Consider the following 10775-nt stretch of genomic DNA (forward strand, 5'->3'; position numbering starts at 1 on the left):
CTAACCTAACCTAACCTAAGCTAACCTAACCTAGCCTAACCTAAGCTAAGCTAACCTAACCTAACCTAAGTTAACCTAATCTAACCTAACCTAACCTAACCTAATCTAACCTAACCTAACCTAACTTAACCTAAGCTAACCTAACCTAACCTAACCTAACCTAAGCTAACCTAACCTAACCTAACGTAAAGTATCGTTGCGTAACGTAACGTAACCTAACCTAAGCTAGCGTAACGTAACGTAACGTAACCTAACCTAACCTAACCTAACCTAATTAGCCGTTGTAGTGATGAAAACTAATCATATTGTGACCGTAGCATGGTGATTTGTAAATACCACTACTACTACTACTACTACTACTACTACTACTACTACTACTACTACTACTACTACTACTACTACTACTACTACTACTACTATTGCTACTACTATTATAACTACTACTACTGCTACTACCACTACCACTGGTACCACTGGCTGGTAAATGGTGCCGAGTAGTGAGGTAATAAGACAGTATACAGAGCGTTGATTCTGACGATGTTTCAGATCATGAAGTAATGGGCCTCTACAGGGAGCGAAACATGACTCGATAAAGCCTCTACAGCAGTGGTTCCCAAACTGGGGGTAAATTACCCCCTGGGGATAATTTAACCATTTTTGGGGGGTAATGGAGGGGTGACAGAAAAAAAGTTATGAATTCTGAAAATGAAGAAAACAATGCGGTACCCGGTATGAGGATTATTGTTAACTTTGTCTTAGTATATAAAGTTGTAAAGTAAACCTATTATAAGTAAGTAATAAAGTTAAACCAAATAACAATAAACATCAAAAACTAATATACAGTATTAGAAAAGAAGAAATATATAGCTAAGTGTGTGGAAACCCAAAAGTATTTTGACAAGTATACTTCAGGACAAAAGTCGCTTGAATGTTGCAAACGATGCCAGGCTGGCACTTTCAACCACGAAGCCAAGAATTCCTAAAGTAGCTTCAAGTATGCAACTCCATCCATCCCACTGATGTTCTTGACATCTTTGGTAATAGTCATTAGAGATGCACAATGTTCAAATACAATAAATAAAAGAAAATATCTCAAGTGTTTTAATTTAGCCATATATATCAATAATAACAACATTTTGTGAAAGGGGTAACATGCTTTATGTGGCATGTTAAATTGGGTAACAAGCTGAAAAAGTTTGGGAGCCACTGCTCTACAGGGAGCGAAACATGACTCGATAAAGCCTCTACAGGGAGCGAAACATGACTCGATAAAGCCTCTACAGAGAGCGAAACATGACTCGATAAAGCCTCTACAGAGAGCGAAACATGACTCGATAAAGCCTCTACAGAGAGCGAAACATGACTCGATATCAAAGCTCTGCCCAGAGCTTTAAAAATTTGGGGCGCTCTTTCTACTCCATCCCTTTACTGTACCCTGACTGAAGCAGTGTGAGTCGTTCCTCAGAGTAGTGGCAGGAGCCGAACCTCAGAGTAGTGGCAGGAGCCGAACCTCAGAGTAGTGGCAGGAGCTGTACCTGAGAGTAGTGGCCGGAGCCGTGTCTCCGAGTAGTGGCAGGAGCCGTACCTGAGAGTAGTGGCAGGAGCCGTGCCTCAGAGTAGTGGCAGGAGCCGTGCCTCAGAGTAGTGCCAGGAGCCGTACCTCAGAGTAGAGGCAGGAGCCGTACCTCAGAGTAGTGGCAGGAGCCGTGTCTCAGAGTAGTGGCAGGAGCCATGCCTCGGAGTAGTGCCAGGGGCCGTGTCTCAGAGTAGTGGCATGAGCCGTACCTCAGAGTAGTGGCAGGAGCCATGCCTCGGAGTAGTGCCAGGGGCCGTGTCTCAGAGTAGTGGCATGAGCCGTACCTCAGAGTAGTGGCAGGAGCCGTACCTCAGAGTATTGGCAGGAGCCGTACCTCAGAGTAGTGGCAGGAGCCGTGCCTCATAGTGGCAGGAGCCGTGCCTCAGAAGAGTGGCAGGAGCCGTGCCTCAGAGTAGTGGCAGGAGCCGTGCCTTGGAGTAGTGGCAGGTGAGCATAGGGAAGTGAGGCAAGACTCAGGCATAGAAATCAACAGCATTACCTCTCCTCCGTTCAGCGAAGTCGTTTAACATCGTTCCTCCCTATTTACGAACGTTACAATGAGAAAGGGAGGACGGGAGGGAGAGATTATTATCTCTCTGAATATTTTAGGTAAGTTACTGACGATGGTACTTACGTCAACACGAAGATTACCACCTCTTGTGTATCCTAGCACGAGTCTAGTGACCACAGGGTAAGTAGTTTCAGATAATAAGAACACTGTGGATTAGTTGTGGTAAAACGGTGACTTGGTAAGGTTCACTTTGTGGGCGAAACGATGTGAGTAAATGATCACATGTGAAGTGCACTTTGAGTGGGTATCTTTTTTAATCGCAGCGTTTCGCCCACTGAGTGGGCAAGACTCTGTTACCATCACCACCACCACCACCACCACAACCACTACCACCACTACCACCACTACCACCACTACCACCACCACCACCACCACCACCACCACCACCACCACCACCACCACCACCACCACCACCACAACCACAACCACCACCACCACCACCACCACCACCACCACCACCACCACCACCACCACCATAACCACCACCACCACCACCACCACCACCACCACCACCACCATAACCACCACCACCACCACCACCACCACCACCATAACCACCACCATAACCACTACCACCACCACCACCACCACCACCACCACCACCACCACCACATTCACAACCACCACCACCACCACCACCACCACCACGACCACCACCACGACCACCACTACCACCACCACCACCATCAACAGCTTGACAGCTGGTGTTGATGACCCTGGCTGGTGAATAACTCATGGCGAGGATCGAACCTGCGTCCTCAGATGTTCCCACCATCACAGGTGCTACCACCATCCCTACCATCACAGGTGCTACCACCATTTCCACCATCACAGGAGCTACCACCATCACTACCATCACAGGTACTACCACCATCCTCACCATCACAGGAGCTACAACCATCTCCATCATCACAGGAGCTACCACCATCCCCACCATCACAGGAGCTACCACCATCACTACCATCACAGGTGCTACCACCATCTCCACCATAACAGGAGCTACCACCATCTCCACCACCACAGGAGATAATACCATCACTATCATCACAGGTACTACCACCATCCCCACCATCACAGAAGCTACCACCATCCCCACCGTAACAGGAGCTACCACCATCGCCACCATCACAACCACAAGTACTACCATCACTACCACTGCCACCAACACCACCTCCATCACCATTACTATTACCACTATCACCACCACCATCAACCCCACAACCACGACCACCACAACTATCACCGCCATCACCACTGTAAATCTGAGCTCCAAATCACCTTACTTTTCGTAAAACATTTACAAGGGGAACTGGATCACTTTCTCTCACTCTGTTCCTCTGCCAGTGTGTAAATTTTATTGAAATTTATTCATTGAGTTTTGAATTAACCTGATGAAATACACACGGACAACAAACACACACGCACAAACACAAACATCCAAACAAACACAGGCAACAAGTAAATTGCGAAGCTTTTCCCTTTACTGAATCGATATATATATATATATATATATATATATATATATATATATATATATATATATATATATATATATATATATATATATATATATATATATATATAATAATAATTATCTTCTCCTACAGAAATCTCTGAATACCAAGATTACTTAAGTTATCTACTCCCTAGTAAATTAACACACACATCTAGTTGGGCATATAAATGATCTTAGGTAAGGTAACAGTTCCTAGCATATTAATGAGCTCCTAGCATATAAATGAGCTCCTAGCATATAAATGAGTTCCTAGCATATAAGTGAGTTCCTAGCATATAAATGAGTTCCTAGCATATAAATGAGTTCCTAGCATATAAATGAGTTCCTAGCATATAAATGAGCTCCTAGCATATAAATGAGTTCCTAGCATATAAATGAGTTCCTAGCATATAAATGAGTTCCTAGCATATAAATGAGCTCCTAGCATATAAATGAGTTCCTAGCATATAAATGAGTTCCTAGCATATAAATGAGTTCCTAGCATATAAATGAGTTCCTAGCATATAATGGTAAGACACATATGCAACAGTTAGACATCTTTATTCCGAAACGTTTCGCCTACACAGTAGGCTTCTTCAGTCGAATACAGAAAGTAGGCAGGAGCAGTAGAGATGTGAAGACGATGTAATCAGTCCATCACCCTTAAAGTCGTAGAATTTGAGGTTGTCAGTCCCTCGGCCTGGAGAAGTTCAGTTCCATAGTCAGGAACTATCTGAAGATCAAGCGACAGTGCGGAGACTTAAATACTGTCGGAAGGAGAGGTGCAGGGTAGTAGTAGTAGTAGTAGTAGTAGTAGTAGTAGTAGTAGTAGTAGTAGTGAGAGGCAACTGAGAGGTCATGTCCCTCTCAGATCCAACCCTTCTCACTTGAAAAGCTCCTGCCTACTTTCTGTATTCGACTGAAGAAGCCTACTGTGTAGGCGAAACGTTTCGGAATAAAGATGTCTAACAGTTGCATATGTGTCTTACCTAACAACCTGTCGGTATTGTATACCATTTTGATGTTCATCTTGTCAGACACTGCAACACGTGGCATCTTGGTACAGAAAACACCTTGGACAAGCTTTTCAAGTGAGAAGGGTTGGATCTGAGAGGGACATGACCTCTCAGTTGCCTCTCACTACTACTACTACTACTACTACTACTACTACTACTACTACTACTACCCTGCACCTCTCCTTCCGACAGTATTTAAGTCTCCGCACTGTCGCTTGATCTTCAGATAGTTCCTGACTATGGAACTGAACTTCTCCAGGCCGAGGGACTGACAACCTCAAATTCTACGACTTTAAGGGTGATGGACTGATTACATCGTCTTCACATCTCTACTGCTCCTGCCTACTTTCTGTATTCGACTGAAGAAGCCTACTGTGTAGGCGAAACGTTTCGGAATAAAGATGTCTAACTGTTGCATATGTGTCTTACCTAACAACCTGTCGGTATTGTATACCATTTTGATGTTCATCTTGTCAGACACTGCAACACGTGGCATCTTGGTACAGAAAACACCTTGGACAAGCTTTTCAAGTGAGAAGGGTTGGATCTGAGAGGGACATGACCTCTCAGTTGCCTCTCACTACTACTACTACTACTACTACTACTACTACTACCCTGCACCTCTCCTTCCGACAGTATTTAAGTCTCCGCACTGTCGCTTGATCTTCAGATAGTTCCTGACTATGGAACTGAACTTCTCCAGGCCGAGGGACTGACAACCTCAAATTCTACGACTTTAAGGGTGATGGACTGATTACATCGTCTTCACATCTCTACTGCTCCTGTGATGAATGGTTTGAAAAACCGACATGTTGAAGATTGAGACACTTATGCAGCATATGGGAATCTTTATTCAGGAAACGTTTCGCCACGCAGTGGCTTCATCAGTCCAATACAAAGAGGAAGGCGTAAGGAGAGGAGGAGAATGAGGTAATCAGTCCCTCAACCTGGAGTCGATGTGTTCAGTCCATCAATCTTGTAGAATGTACAGCATAGGGCCGTAGACGTGGCTTATATACTGTAGTGAGGTGACGTGAAGCAGTTGGAGGCGGGGTCATAGTGGTACCATCCACTAGTCGAAGTAGGTCTTCGTCCAAAGGTTGAACAAGTGTTGAAGAATTCTTTGTAACAAGATCCCATGATGCTGCTGTGTCTGACAGTTGTGATGAATGGTTTGAAAAACCGACATGTTGAAGATTGAGACACTTATGCAGCATATGGGAATCTTTATTCAGGAAACGTTTCGCCACGCAGTGGCTTCATCAGTCCAATACAAAGAGGAAGGCGTAAGGAGAGGAGGAGAATGAGGTAATCAGTCCCTCAACCTGGAGTCGATGTGTTCAGTCCATCAATCTTGTAGAATGTACAGCATAGGGCCGTAGACGTGGCTTATATACTGTAGTGAGGTGACGTGAAGCAGTTGGAGGCGGGGTCATAGTGGTACCATCCACTAGTCGAAGTAGGTCTTCGTCCAAAGGTTGAACAAGTGTTGAAGAATTCTTTGTAACAAGATCCCATGATGCTGCTGTGTCTGACAGTTGTGATGAATGGTTTGAAAAACCGACATGTTGAAGATTGAGACACTTATGCAGCATATGGGAATCTTTATTCAGGAAACGTTTCGCCACGCAGTGGCTTCATCAGTCCAATACAAAGAGGAAGGCGTAAGGAGAGGAGGAGAATGAGGTAATCAGTCCCTCAACCTGGAGTCGATGTGTTCAGTCCATCAATCTTGTAGAATGTACAGCATAGGGCCGTAGACGTGGCTTATATACTGTAGTGAGGTGACGTGAAGCAGTTGGAGGTGGGGTCATACGGCCCTATGCTGTACATTCTACAAGATTGATGGACTGAACACATCGACTCCAGGTTGAGGGACTGATTACCTCATTCTCCTCCTCTCCTTACGCCTTCCTCTTTGTATTGGACTGATGAAGCCACTGCGTGGCGAAACGTTTCCTGAATAAAGATTCCCATATGCTGCATAAGTGTCTCAATCTTCAACATGTCGGTTTTTCAAACCATTCATCACAACTGTCAGACACAGCAGCATCATGGGATCTTGTTACAAAGAATTCTTCAACACTTGTTCAACCTTTGGACGAAGACCTACTTCGACTAGTGGATGGTACCACTATGACCCCGCCTCCAACTGCTTCACGTCACCTCACTACAGTATATAAGCCACGTCTACGGCCCTATGTTGTACATTCTACAAGATTGATGGACTGAACACATCGACTCCAGGTTGAGGGACTGATTACCTCATTCTCCTCCTCTCCTTACGCCTTCCTCTTTGTATTGGACTGATGAAGCCACTGCGTGGCGAAACGTTTCCTGAATAAAGATTCCCATATGCTGCATAAGTGTCTCAATCTTCAACATGTCGGTTTTTCAAACCATTCATCACAACTGTCAGACACAGCAGCATCATGGGATCTTGTTACAAAGAATTCTTCAACACTTGTTCAACCTTTGGACGAAGACCTACTTCGACTAGTGGATGGTACCACTATGACCCCGCCTCCAACTGCTTCACGTCACCTCACTACAGTATATAAGCCACGTCTACGGCCCTATGCTGTACATTCTACAAGATTGATGGACTGAACACATCGACTCCAGGTTGAGGGACTGATTACCTCATTCTCCTCCTCTCCTTACGCCTTCCTCTTTGTATTGAACTGATGAAGCCACTGCGTGGCGAAACGTTTCCTGAATAAAGATTCCCATATGCTGCATAAGTGTCTCAATCTTCAACATGTCGGTTTTTCAAACCATTCATCACAACTGTCAGACACAGCAGCATCATGGGATCTTGTTACAAAGAATTCTTCAACACTTGTTCAACCTTTGGACGAAGACCTACTTCGACTAGTGGATGGTACCACTATGACCCCGCCTCCAACTGCTTCACGTCACCTCACTACAGTATATAAGCCACGTCTACGGCCCTATGCTGTACATTCTACAAGATTGATGGACTGAACACATCGACTCCAGGTTGAGGGACTGATTACCTCATTCTCCTCCTCTCCTTACGCCTTCCTCTTTGTATTGGACTGATGAAGCCACTGCGTGGCGAAACGTTTCCTGAATAAAGATTCCCATATGCTGCATAAGTGTCTCAATCTTCAACATGTCGGTTTTTCAAACCATTCATCACAACTGTCAGACACAGCAGCATCATGGGATCTTGTTACAAAGAATTCTTCAACACTTGTTCAACCTTTGGACGAAGACCTACTTCGACTAGTGGATGGTACCACTATGACCCCGCCTCCAACTGCTTCACGTCACCTCACTACAGTATATAAGCCACGTCTACGGCCCTATGCTGTACATTCTACAAGATTGATGGACTGAACACATCGACTCCAGGTTGAGGGACTGATTACCTCATTCTCCTCCTCTCCTTACGCCTTCCTCTTTGTATTGGACTGATGAAGCCACTGCGTGGCGAAACGTTTCCTGAATAAAGATTCCCATATGCTGCATAAGTGTCTCAATCTTCAACATGTCGGTTTTTCAAACCATTCATCACAACTGTCAGACACAGCAGCATCATGGGATCTTGTTACAAAGAATTCTTCAACACTTGTTCAACCTTTGGACGAAGACCTACTTCGACTAGTGGATGGTACCACTATGACCCCGCCTCCAACTGCTTCACGTCACCTCACTACAGTATATAAGCCACGTCTACGGCCCTATGCTGTACATTCTACAAGATTGATGGACTGAACACATCGACTCCAGGTTGAGGGACTGATTACCTCATTCTCCTCCTCTCCTTACGCCTTCCTCTTTGTATTGGACTGATGAAGCCACTGCGTGGCGAAACGTTTCCTGAATAAAGATTCCCATATGCTGCATAAGTGTCTCAATCTTCTATTGCTCCTGCCTACTTTCTGTATTCGACTGAAGAAGCCTACTGTGTAGGCGAAACGTTTCGGAATAAAGATGTCTAACTGTTGCATATGTGTCTTACCTAACAACCTGTCGGTATTGTATACCATTTTGATGTTCATCCTAGCATATAAATGAGTTCCTAGCATATAAATGAGTTCCTAGCATATAAATGAGTTCCTAGCATATAAATGAGTTCCTAGCATATAAATGAGTTCCTAGCATATAAATGAGTTCCAAGCATACAAATGAGTTCCTAGCATATTAATGAGTTCCTAGCATATAAATGAGTTCCTAGCATATAAATGAGTTCCTAGCATATAAAGGAGTTCCTAGCATATAAATGAGCTCCTAGCATATAAGAACATAAGAACATAAGAAAGGAGGAACACTGCAGCAGGCCTGTTGGCCCATACTAGGCAGGTCCTTTACAATTCATCCCACTAACAAAACATTTGCCCAACCCAATTTTCAATGCCACCCAAGAAACAAGCTCCGATGTGCAAGTCCCACTCAAATCCAACCCCTCCCACTCATGTACTTATCCAACCTAAATTTGAAACTACCCAAAGTCCTAGCCTCAATAACCCAACTAGGTAGACTGTTCCACTCATCAACTACCCTATTTCCGAACCAATACTTTCCTATGTCCTTTCTAAATCTAAACTTATCTAATTTAAATCCATTACTGCGGGTTCTCTCTTGGAGAGATAGCCTCAAGACCTTGTTAATATCCCCTTTATTAATACCTATCTTCCACTTATGAGTTCCTAGTATATAAATGAGCTCCTAGCATATAAATGAGCTCCTAGTATATAAATGAGTTCCTAGCATATAAATGAGCTCCTAGTATATAAATGAGCTCCTAGCATATAAATGAGCTCCTAGTATATAAATGAGTTCCTAGCATATAAATGAGCTCCTAGAATATAAATGAGTTCCTAGCATATAAATGAGCTCCTAGTATATAAATGAGCTCCTAGCATATAAATGAGTTCCTAGCATATAAATGAGCTCCTAGTATATAAATGAGCTCCTAGCATATAAATGAGCTCCTAGCATATAAATGAGCTCCTAGCATATAAATGAGTTCCTAGCATATAATTGAGCTCCTAGCATATAAATGAGTTCCTAGCATATAAATGAGCTCCTAGCATATAAATGAGCTTCTAGCATATAAATGAGTTCCTAGCATATAAATGAGTTCCTAGCATATAAATGAGCTCCTAGCATATAAATGAGCTCCTAGCATATAAATGAGCTCCTAGCATATAAATGAGTTCCTAGCATATAAATGAGCTCCTAGCATATAAATGAGTTCCTAGCATATAAATGAGCATATAAATGAGCTCCTAGCATATAAATGAGCTCCTAGCATATAAATGAGCTCCTAGCATATAAATGAGCTCCTTGCATATAAATGAGCTCCTAGCATATAAATGAGCTCCTAGCATATAAATGAGCTCCTAGCATATAAATGAGCTCCTAGCATATAAATGAGCTCCTAGCATATAAATGAGCTCCTAGCATATAAATGAGCTCCTAGCATATAAATGAGCTCCTAGCATGTAAATGAGCTCCTAGCATATAAATGAGCTCCTAGCATATAAATGAGCTCCTAGCATATAAATGAGCTCCTAGCATATAAATGAGCTCCTAGCATGTAAATGAGCTCCTATCATATAAATGAGCTCCTAGCATATAAATGAGCTCCTAGCATATAAATGAGCTCCTAGCATATAAATGAGCTCCTAGCATATAAATGAGCTCCTAGCATGTAAATGAGCTCCTAGTATATAAATGAGCTCCTAGCATATAAATGAGCTCCTAGCTTATAAATGAGCTCCTAGCATATAAATGAGCTCCTAGCATGTAAATGAGCTCCTAGCATATAAATGAGCTCCTAGCATATAAATGAGCTCCTAGCATATAAATGAGCTCCTAGCATATAAACGAGCTCCTAGCATATAAATCTTGCTCTTTCGGTGCCAGAGTCCTTCTCTACATCAAGAAATATTTCTTTTTCTCTCCTTCAAGACAGAAATCAACACCTAACTGTGGATCAAGAACACCCCTTTGGGATAATTTGGAATAATTATCAATTAAGATCGGTGGGTATCAAGTTCAGTGGAGAGGCCGCGCTATATTACGAACCCAAGGTACGAAATAAAGAGTTGGATAATCAGGGTTAATTATCCTGTGTCCGGG

This window comes from Cherax quadricarinatus, chromosome 24, assembly GCF_038502225.1.
Source record: "Cherax quadricarinatus isolate ZL_2023a chromosome 24, ASM3850222v1, whole genome shotgun sequence".
Lineage (NCBI taxonomy): Eukaryota > Metazoa > Arthropoda > Malacostraca > Decapoda > Parastacidae > Cherax > Cherax quadricarinatus.